This window comes from Bos taurus, chromosome 26 (genome assembly GCF_002263795.3).
Source record: "Bos taurus isolate L1 Dominette 01449 registration number 42190680 breed Hereford chromosome 26, ARS-UCD2.0, whole genome shotgun sequence".
NCBI classification, from domain to species: Eukaryota; Metazoa; Chordata; class Mammalia; order Artiodactyla; family Bovidae; genus Bos; species Bos taurus.
The window spans coordinates 37,972,267-37,984,263 of NC_037353.1; positions in this window are offsets into that span (position 1 = coordinate 37,972,267).

Below are 11,997 nucleotides of genomic sequence, written 5' to 3' on the forward strand. Positions count from 1 at the left end.
CGACTCTTTGTGACCCGGTGGACCACAGCACACCAGGCTCCTCTGTCCTTCACTGTCTCCCAGAGTTTGCTCAAATTCATGTCCATGGAGTTGGTGATGCTATCTAACCTCTGCTGACCCCGTCTCCTTTTTGCCTTTAATCTTTCCCAGCATCAAGGTCTTTTCCAATGAGTCAGATATTCATATCAGGTGGCCAGAGTACTAGAGCTTCAGCTTTAGCATCAGTCCTTCCAACGTATATTCAGGGTTGATTTCCTTTGGGATTGACTGGTTTGTTCTCCTTTCAGTCCAAGGGACTCTCAAGTCTGGGGGCTGCTAATAGTCATACTGACATTCCCTGGGTATCTCTGTTGGTTCAGTCTTCCTGGTGAAAAGAGGGGCTGCTGGGAGGATGGAATGTGATGGTGCACACAAGCCCTTAGCCCAAAGTCTGGCACAGGAAAAGTACCTAGTGACAAGGCTGAGACTAGGATGTGACCAGAAAAGTAGGTGAGAAACAAAATTTGGGTGCTGACCCTGAGAGTGAGTGCCTCTTTAAATGTCAGCTTCAGGCATCTCAGTTACCTCTCCCTGGTCCCATCCCCTCAGCTATGAAGATATAGCTGCTCCTCTGCCCGCTGCTGCCTCCTGCATGACTTACTCCAGCAAGCGCTTTCCTAACTACTCCTTACAAAATTTCAAGGGATCCCAAAACCACTTTGCTGGATGTTTTCCACAGCACTGGCAAAACATGAAATAGAACAGAAGAGAAAATATTAAAGTTCCTTTTGCATAATAGGAGTCATTACTGACTCAGGAAACCCTCTCTCAGCTATACATATGCTCCAAGGCCTGGGCCCAGCAACAGGATAGGTGGAGCCCAATCTCAGCCTTCCTGCTTTGAGTTACCTCCATCCAGGACACATGGGGCTGCTCAAGGTTTGTCTCCCGTCTACCTCTCCAGGTTGTTCTCTGGCCCTTGTTCATCATCCTTGAGACCTCTGTGCGCCTTAGGGATGGTCACCGCTTGTACTCTGGGGAGGTTGAGGGGCTGGGGCACCCCTGAAGGGTGGGAGTGAGGGCAGAAGATACACAGGCTTGTACGGCCCTGTTGCCACTTGTTCCTGCACAGCCAGGCCAGACTTTCCTGGGGCGATGGGAGTATCCAACAGGACTGACAACAGTAGAAGTGGAAGATGCAAAACTTCCCAGTCCATAGGACTCCTACCAACTCCCACCCACGGGGAGTCTGGGCTCCTAGCTGGGGCGGCCCTCTCCTCCTCGGAGCCCGCCTCCTCCTCTAAACCTTCTAGGTGAGTCTCTACCCCACGCTGGGAAAGCTCCGTGCTCGGCTTGGAGGTTTGGCCTGACCCTGAAATTCACTCCCTCCTTTCAGCAGATAGTCTGTGAGCTTCAGTAATCTTTGTAATTCCTTTCAAGAAACTGAGTGATTTGATCAAAGCATAAAAAAAGTGAGCATGAAAACAAACAAACATAAAGTTAACCAATAAGAACCTACTGTATAGCAAGAGAACTATGCTCAATATCTTGTGATAACTTATGATGGAAAAGAAACTAAAAAGAATATATATATATATATATTCACACACACATATATATACACGTACAGTTGAATCACTTTGCTGTACACCTAAAACTAACACAACATTGTAAATCAATTATATTCCAGTAAAGAAAAAAAAAGATGAGCTCGTGTTTGTGTGTGTGTATTTGGGAGAAGACCAGTGGGACATGTGGGGTGTGGTTGGCCACACCAAGTCAGGTCTGCTAGGTTTCTCACAGGGGGAGGTGTGCAGGGCTGATTCTTCCTAGCCATCCAGTAACAACTGGTAGATCACCACCCTCATTCAGACACAACTGCAAAGGAGCACCCGCCCCTAACACTCACAACTGTTACATAACCATACCAAAAAGTGTAATAGACATCACACATACATACATACGTACACGGTAGCATACCTACTTACCTGTATACACATGTGACCACATTGGCACACAAATATGTGAACATGAGCAAACATACATATACACATACACCGGTACCTCTTTTAATGAGAAATATGAATTCTCAGAGACTGCAATAAAGATCCGTCTAGTCAAGGGTATGGTTTTTCCAGTGGTCATGTATGGATGTGAGAGTTGGACTGTGAAGAAAGCTGAGGGCCGAAGAATTGATGCTTTTGAACTGTGGTGTTGGAGAAGACTCTTGAGAGGCCCTTGGATTGCAAGGAGATCCAACCAGTCCATCCTAAAGGAGACCAGTCCTGGGTGTTCATTGGAAGGACTGATGCTGAAGCTGAAACTCCAGTACTTAGGCCACCTCATGCGAAGAGGTGACTCATTGGAAAAGACCCTGATGCTGGGAGGGACTGGGAGCAGGAGGAGAAGGGGATGACAGAGTATGAGTTGGCTAGAGGGCATCACTGACTCGATGGACATGAGTTTGAGTAGATTCTGGGAGTTGGTGATGGACAGGGAGGCCTGGCGTGCTGCGATTCATGGGGTCGCAAAGAGTCAGACACGACTGAGCGACTGAACTGAACTGAAACAGTGTAAACCATGCTAAGAGAAAAAGACATTTCTCCAAATGCCACCTCATCTTCACAGACTCCTCTCCAAGGGAAAAGCCATTAGAGTGTGAATTAAGGTGGTCTCTGTTTCTCTTTTAATCCTTCTTTGGTCATCCTGGGCTGCCCTCTGAGCATAAACTGTAGAAGGAGTTGGCACCCACTTCAGAGCCATCTACTTACTCACTTATGGCTACACAAAGACCAGGAAGAAGTTCTGAAATTAACTTTCATCTGCATCTCAGGGCAGCTCGCCTCTTGAGCATGGCATTCTCTTGAGGATGAAAGGGAGGGAGGCAACACATGGATTTATGATCCTCCTGTACCGGCAAAGCCCTGGGATTCTTGCTTCAATTACATAGATGTTAAAGCCTTGATGAGTAAATGAATGAATGAATCATCTTGCAGAGGTTTTGGAATCCAACAGACATGGGCTTGAATCCTTGCTTTGTATTCATATAAACTTGAGCAAGTTACTTAATCTTTATGAGCCTATGTTCCCCATCTGTAAAATGGGCATAATAATACTGCATCAGTTAAAGATAAAGCTACAGTGAGAAACAAAGAGATGGCAAAATATGGGGCTCAAAAAATATGTGTGTGTTTTCCTCTCATGTATCAGTCCTGCATGAACGGCCAGTCCTGCATGAACTGCTCATGTGCAGTCAATGTGCAGTCGTGTTCATTCCAGTTGTGTGGTTATTCCAGGACCAAGACCCCATCTACCATACTGCCCTGCCTCTCAGGGTCATTGTCCTCATCCATATTCGTCAAAATCATTCTGCAGAAATGGGAATGAGAGAGAGAGAGAGAGAGAGAAAGAGATTACAGTAAAGGGTTTGCCTTTGGAGTTAAAGAATGACCCCAAGGGAGGTGGGAGGGAGGTTCAGGATAGGGAACACATGTACACCCATGGCGGATTCATGTCAATGTATGGCAAAACCAATACAATATTGTAAAGTAATTAGCCTCCAATTAAAATTAATAAATTTATATTAAAAAAGAGAATGACCCCAAAGTTGAACACAGAGCTTACAACAACAGTCTACTGATATAAATGTAGTCACATGACCAGACTAGTTGCAAAGGAGCCTGGGAAATGTAGTCTTTAGCTGGGCAACCAGGTATTTGGCTACCATTCTCTTACTATGGAAGAAGGAGCATTGCTCTCTGATGGATAACTAGCTGTCTTACCACAAATAGCTTCATCAGCTGGCTGTAGAGAGGACTAAGTCAGGCAGTGTGCTTAAACTGTAAAGCACAGGGCCTGACATAGTGCCTGCACTTGAGTACTGGGAGCTATTATTTAATAGTTTCAAAGGCATTCTTTTAAGTTGAATGTTATAATAATATAATCAGGGTACATATTTTCTTGTTCTTTTGATGGGGCAGGGTGGGGTGGGAAAAATGAAAGAGTCCAGCCACAAATGTTTGAACAAGATCAGGCAGTGGCTAGTCTGCAAGGCCAAAGCCCCCCTTCTAGGATGGGACAACTGCTCTAGGTACCTCTCAAGATGGAGTTTTAGAGGAAGCACAGGCACCCTAGAGATGTCCCTTGGGTATAGAGATATGAGGATTTGGCAATGGCAGCTGCAGTGATGAACACAGAGCAACCTATGAATTTGTTCTCACTGTTCTCAGTAAGTTCTGCTTGTCACACTCAGGAGGTAAGTTTCCGGGAGGGCGAGGGAGAAAGGAAGCAGGACATACGTATTCATGGGGAAAGCTGCAGGAAACAGTGGGGTACTTGCGTTCTAGTCGTCTCACTGCCTTGTGAATCACCCACCCTTTCCTCGGTTCATTTTTGCCCACGCACAAAACAGGGACCACAGCGATTCTTACCCTAAGAGGTGGCTAGGAAGCAAAAGCAAGATAATGGGTGTGCTGTAAATGCTGAAAGGCTCTCCAGATGTGAGGAATTAGGGTAATTAAATAAAAGTGGGGGAAATCCATCACCAGCAGTCAGGTGTGTCCCCCAGACCCACTCGGGCTCATGTGGTGAGTGGGTGGAGCCCCCTACCTGTCCAACAGACATGCCGGCCTGTCCCCCGCCCTCTCCCCCGGGAGTGGCAGCAAGGTTGTCAGTCTTAATCAGAACTTCCTTTCGGGGAGCAGCTTCCTTCGTGTCACAAACTTGGCACAGTTCAAGCCTCTGCTTCGAGAGTTATTTTCTTTGGGTTTCGTAAATCCTCTTTTGCCCGGAGGAGACAGAAAACTCCACATTTCTTTCCACCTGGAAATCACCATGGTTCTAAGGCTGTCCTTGTTTTCCTGCTAAAGACATATTTGTGTGTCTACACCCCGCAATTTTCCCATGTAACTTTCATTAAAGTTAATTGGCGTCACAAGATTAAGGCAGGCAGAAAGAGACAAAGAAGTCAGTGCCAAATGGGGCCTGACTGGGGTGCTGGGAGGGTGACAGGCTTCCGGAGGGGGTGACACCCAGTGGGAGTCCCAGGCTTTGCTTTGGGAGTTCCTGCAGAAGGGGCTGGAGAGGTGCCTGGTGGGAAGATCTTAAGCCCAGGTTCCCCATGCCAGGTTCAGGGCTGAAGACACCTTCTTTCTTTCTTTGTTTTTTTTTTTTTTTAAATTTTTATTCTTTAAATTAATTTATTTGTTTTAAATAAAGAGTCCATCCTAAAGGAAGTCAGTCTGAATATTCATTGGAAGGACTGATGCTGAAGCTCCAATACTTTGGCCACCTGATGTGAAGAACTGACTCATTGGAAAATACCTTGATGCTGGGAAAGATTGAAGGCAGGAGGAGAAGGGGATGAGAAGGGGATGACAGAGAATGAGATGGTTGGATGGCATCACTGACTCGATGGACATGAATTTGAGTAAACTCCTGGAATTGGTGATGGGCAGGGAGGCCTCGAGTGCTGCAGTCCATGGGGTTGCAAAGAATCAGACATGACTGAGCAACTGAACTGAACGGAACCAATTTATTTTAATTAGAGGCTAGTTATTTTACAATATTGTGGTGGTTTTTCATACACTGACATGAATCAGCCACGGGTGTACATGTGTCCCCCATCCTGAACCCCCCTCCCACCTCCCTCCCCATCCCATCCCTCGGTTGTCCCAGTGCACCGGTTTTGAGTGCCCTGTTTCATGCATTGAACTTGGACTGGTCATCTACTTCACATATGGCAATATACATGCTTCATGTCCCCTTACACTGCTGATGGGGATCCAAACTAGTACAGCCACTATGGAGAACAGTGTGGAGATTCCTTAAAAAACTGGAAATAGACACCTTCTTTCTGATGTAAACTGGCTGGGAAGGAATTTGAATCCATTTCTCTTTCTTGTGGTAATTGATAAGAGGAGCACATAGTACAGTCATGATAGCTGCTGTCCATGGGGCATCTAACGGTTCATCTCTGGGGTGGGGGCGGCATTTGTACTTGGATTCTCACAGCGGCTCTATGAGGGGTATGGTTATCTGTATTTTGTGGATGACAGAATTGAGACTCAGAGAGGTTCCATGATTTGCCCGAGCTTGTGCAGACAGCACAGAGCAGAGCTGGCGTTCAATCTTTGTCATCTGACTGTCTAGCAAGACATCAGCTGAGGATGGGGTGGGAAGGAAGGCCTGCCTACCTGACATTGTTTTTAGCTGATGCCCTACCACTTGGAGGGGCTTCCTTGGTGGCTCAGTGGTAAAGAATCCATCTGCAATGCAGGAACCACAGGAGACTCGAGTTCGATCCCTCGGTTGGGAAGATCCCCTGGAGGAGAGCATGGCAACCCACTCCAGTATTTTTGCCTGGAAAATCCCTTGGACAAAGGAGCCTGGAGGGCTATAGTCCAGGGGGTCACAAAGAGTCAGACATGACTGAAGTGACTTAGCATGCATGCATGCACATCTGGGACCCATCCTGTGCAGGGCTGTGGGAGCCTGGTGCAAACCTTGCTGACACTCCTAGGGAGCCAGGGTTCAACGCCCTCCGTCTTCTGCATATTTAGTGGGCTCTTCAGAGTTCATAGCCCATGAATCCACCCCTTCTTGATAGTTTAGTTACAAATATCCATTTAACATGCAAACATTTCCAATATTTTTAGAATGTATTAATTGATAAAAACCAAATGATAAAAAGATACTCCTAATTTAATACTATTGTATTTTATACATCACATCTATGTAAATTAATGATAACGGTACAGATATAAATAGGTGATTCACCGGGGAAATTCACAAATGGCCCATAAGTAAATGAAAAGATGATCAATCTTACTAATAATCAGGGAAATGCAAATTAAAACAACAATAAGACATCATTTCATTCATCAGATAGGCAAAAATTAAGAGTGATACTATCTCGTATTGGTTGGGGTGTGGAGAAATGGTTACTTTTATCTATTTTCCGTTCACAGGAGTATAAATTGATGCAGCTAGTTTGGAGGAGAATGTAGCAGTGATTATTAAAATACAGCACACACACATACACACACACACGCTGGGATGAGGCAACTTCACTTCTTAGTAATTCTTCTAGTGTACAAGATGAGATGAACTTTGAACCACTGTGTGAGCACACACGTGTGTGTGCATCCCAAGGCGCTTCAGTTGTGGACAACTCTTTGTGACCCTATGGACCATAGCCCACCAGCTCCTCTGTCCATGGGATGCTCCAGGCAAGAATACTGGAGTGGGTTGCCATGCCCTCCTCCAGGGGGTCTTCCCAACTCAGGATTGAGCCCCATCTCTCATGTCTCCTGGACTGGCAGGCAGGTTCTTTACCACCAGCACTGCCTTGAAACACCGTGCGTGTGTGTGCTGAGTCGCTTCAGTCATGTCCGACTCTTTGCCACCCTATGGAATAGGGAATGTATGGAATAGCAAAAACATTGGAAATAGGTTAAATGTCTGTCAATGAAGGGCTAATTACACAAACAATGGAATAGTCACACAGTGGAACAATACCCAGCCTTTAAACTGAGTGAGCAGATCAAGATTTCTAAGAAGGGTAGTTAAGTGAAATAAGTGATCAGCTGCAGAATGATAACATAGCCTGTGCTGTTACATGGCCGCCCTGAGAACGAGCCTCATACATCTCTAGGTAGCACTGAAGATTGAGGATCTTAGTTGTCACATTTTGAGATCCATCTCTGTGTTTGAGTCAAGGCCATGCTTCACATGAGCTGTTCCCCACAATGACTGGATGTGGGAAGAAAGCTAAAGCCAACCTGTTCCTGGGAGACATGCTGCTGCTGCTGCTAAGTCGCTTCAGTTGTGTCCAATTCTGCGCTACCCCGTAGACGGGAGCCCACTACGCTCCTCTGTCCCTGGGATTCTCCAGGCAAGAACACTGCAGTGGGTTGCCATTTCCTTCTCCAATGCATGAAAGTGAAAAGTGAAAGTGAAGTCACTCAGTCGTGCCCAACTCTTAGCAACCCCATGGACTGCAGCCTACCAGGCTCCTCTGTCCACGGGATTTTCCAGGCAAGAGTACTGGAGTGGGTTGCCATTGCCTTCTCCCCTGGGAGACATAGGACTCCTCTATTGGCCAACTTTGATATCATGAATTCTCCACCATCATTCTAGACAGCCCCCACTTAACCTTCTCTCCCCTTTCCTTCCTCAGGATCAGACTTGTATTGTAGTCTAATGGTTATCTCAGCCTTCCTCCTATTTCCCCTTTATTCTCTTCCTGCATGACTCTTGAGCTTCCCTTGTGGCTCAGTTGATAAAGAATCCACCTGCAATGCAGAAGACCTGGGTTCCATCCCTGAGTTGGGAAGATCCCCTGGAGAAGGGAAATGCATGACTCTCAACCTCTATCCTCTAACAGAGGAATTTCCATTAATGAGGTTCTCAAGTGCTTCATCCTATCTTGGTGTCTACTTCTTGGAAGACCTGGTCAAGGGCACACCATTAACACAGCCGTTCTTAAGCATCAGTGTATATTAGAATCACCTGGAGGATTTGTTAAGCCACAAATGGCTGGCCCCAGACCTAGACTTTCTGATGCTGTAGGTCTAGGGTGGAGTCTGGGAATTTGCATTTTAATAACTATCCAGATAATGCTGATGACAGAGAACTATACTTTGAGAACCACTCTGTTAGTGTATAACACATGGTAATTTAAAAATATTTTTATAGGTTTGCCTATGATCTAAACATGAAGAAAAATATCTGGGAGACATCACAGAAAAGTTGTAACAGTGTCTTCCTGAAAGGTTCAATTGGCAGAAATTGCATATAGTAGTAGATAAGAGCATGGACTCTGAGACCAGGCAGCCTGGGTTCAAGTTTTACAACATGTTGGTTATGTCATTGCAGATCGGCTTTTAACTTCCCTCACCTCAGGTTTCTCATTGGAAAATGTGGATAAATATTAGGACCGATTTCAAGAGTTATCTAGAAAAGAATGTAAGTTAACACACGTAAAGCACTTAGAATGATGTCTGGGACATAGGTACACAAATGCTATTTTATTCACTTTGAATGAAATAAACGGTCCAGGGATCTTGAATTCTGAACTTTTTGCAACAAGAAGTAGTTGTTTTACTTGTAAAATTAAATGTTTTCAATAAAGAAGAAGAAAAATAGTTGTGCATGTATATGTGTTTGAAGCATATTCCATGTTCAATCTACATGTGATGTTTGGTGAATAAATGAAGGCAGAGATTTCTTCCAAGGTTTTGTTTACCCTCCATTCCCTGAGAGCCCCAAATCCATACATTTTGACCCTTAAAATAAGCCAACTGCCACTGTATTATTGGCTGAGTTTTTCAAAATGAGTGTAACCCAAATATAAGTTAGACCCTATGTGACCCAGTCGATGTAGGGTCATATTCAAAGAAGTGCTATCCATCAGCCAAATCTAACTCAAAAGGAATTCCAAATTTGACTTACATCATCACAACAACAAAGGGAGATCTATTGAATAACCTCTACAGTAGTTCTTAAAACACCCTTTTCTTTCTCTCCCCAGAGAAAGCCTGAGGGCACTTGCGTGTTAACAGTTAACGGTGTTGGCCCCTGTCACAGTGGATTTATCAAGAAATCAGTTTAATTAAGCCTGAGTGTTAACAGGCCTCCTGTTTTTGAAGCGAGCCACTGCTACTCTAAAAGGTTCCCTTTGCTTGGGCACATAATCCTATTTTAACATTGAACTACTGGCCATGAATCCTTCCTGTCTTGGGCAGATTATCAAGTAAATCATGACCCATTCAATAAAAGGAGAGGGGTTGTCAGGGAGTGAGAAATTAGGAAGGTCTTCTTTTTTGGGAGAGGGTTGTTTTCTAAATCTTTTTCATACATTTATTTATTTAACTGTTTTAAAAGACTGTTAAATTATATTCTGGATCCCAAGTTAGGGATGTACATATAATATCTTATTCTACCTTCAATATGCCACCTTTGAAGCATAATTATCTCCATTTTTCAGATGAGTAACTTGAGGTTTGAGGAGGTCAGATAAAAGTTTAAGCCACTTGGCTGGTCACTGGCTGAGTTTCTGTGATCTTTTCAATGTATAACTTTTCTGCTGGACTAGGACATAGAAAAAAGCTCAGCTCTACCATTCACTAGCTTTATGATGTTGAGAAAATTTCTAAACATCTCTAACTCCCAGATTTCTCATCTGCAGGTAAGATGGTACCTATGTAGCCAAGGGTATTTGTATGAAAATTAAATTAGTTTACAAATGTCAGGTTATTACTCATCATGGATACTCTGTAGTGTATTGTGAGCCTCATAGTGTATGGGTTAGTTTTTCCAAATAGAAAACTATGACCAGCAATACTGTGGCTGATTTTGTCCAGCGGCTTACTTATCACTCATCCCAACTCTCTTCTAGCGTATCTTTTTGTATAATAGATGCTCTAGAACTTAAAACAAAACAAGTACATTTTCTAGATTACCTTGCAGCTAGGAATTTGCATATGACTTAAATTCTGTTCTGTCTGTGTGTCATGCAAATCTTGGAAGTGAAGCGAGCAATAGAAGATGGTAGCCACATGTAGGAAGATCAGAAAGAGCAGACATGCTGGTGGGTGGGTGTAGGTATCTGTGTTTGCAGCTGGTTCTGGTAGAGTTTGTAGAGCCCTTCATTTGGTACCATAGGTTCTGATCAGTGGACTACAGAAACCCTGGGTTTTATAGAACAACAGTTTCATGGGTTGGGTTACCAGTGAAGTGGCCTCTTGGCTAAGTGTCTTTCTTGTAGAATCCAAATCTGGTTCTCCAACACTCCTGGAGGTTCTGTGAGCTACTCAATTTTCCTTGAAAACAGTCCCTTTCTGCTTAAGCTGACCGGAGTAGCTTCTGTTGTCCAGAAATAATATTCAAAGACTGACATTGTGTCATCCAGGAATATGGAACTGCAGCTGTCAACCTTGAGTGATCAGTTGCTGAGTGGTCCATCAGCATATGGCCAGTGCTCTGAACAAGTATATTTTAAAATACATAATATGTTTCCAGGTTGCTCCATCAAGGCAAGGAATATAAGCTTGATGGGAAGCAGAGATAGTTTCTGAATTTTCTCTGGATTTTTCATTTGATGAATTATTATAGTCTATACCTAGATAGCGTATTGAAAAGCAGAGACATTACTTTGCCAACAAAGGTCCATCGAGTCAAGGCTATGGTTTTTCCAGTGGTCATGTATGGATGTGAGAGTTGGACTATGAAGAAAGCTGAGCACTGAAGAATTGATGTTTTGAACTGTGGTGTTGGAGAAGACTCTTGAGAGTCCCTTGGACTGCAAGGAGATCCAACCAGTCCATTCTGAAGGAGATCAGCCCTGGGTGTTCTTTGGAAGGAATGATGCTAAAGCTGAAACTCCAGTACTTTGACCACCTCGTGCGAAGAGTTGACTCATTGGAAAAGACTCTGATGCTGGGAGGGATTGGGGGCAGGAGGAGAAGGGGACGACAGAGGATGAGATGGCTGGATGGCATCACCGACTCAATGGACGTGAGTCTGAACTCCGGGAGTTGGTGATGGACAGGGAGGCCTGGCGTGCTGTGATTCATGGGGTCGCAAAGAGTCAGACACAACTGAGTGACTGAATTGAACTGACTGATAGTAATTTTGGGGCTTCCCTGGTAGCTCAGCTGATAAAGAATCTGCCTGCAATACAGGAGACCTGGGTTCAATCCCTGGGTCAGGAAGATCCCCTGGAGAAGGGAATGGCAACCCATTCCAGTGTTTTTGCCTGGAGAATCCCATGGATAGAGGAGCCTGGTGGGCTACAGTCCATAGCGTCGCAAAGAGATGGACACAACTGAGTGACTTTCACTTTCATAGTAATTTCAGACTAAAAGTACTCATGCACTAGGAGATACTGTTTTATTACACTAATTGAATTTGGAGACCTCAGAATCTGAGGATGAGAAAACGAGGCTGATCAAAGGGGAACTAAACTCAAAATCAGTTCTGTGATGTCCCCTTGATAGAAACCTACTGATGTGAGCA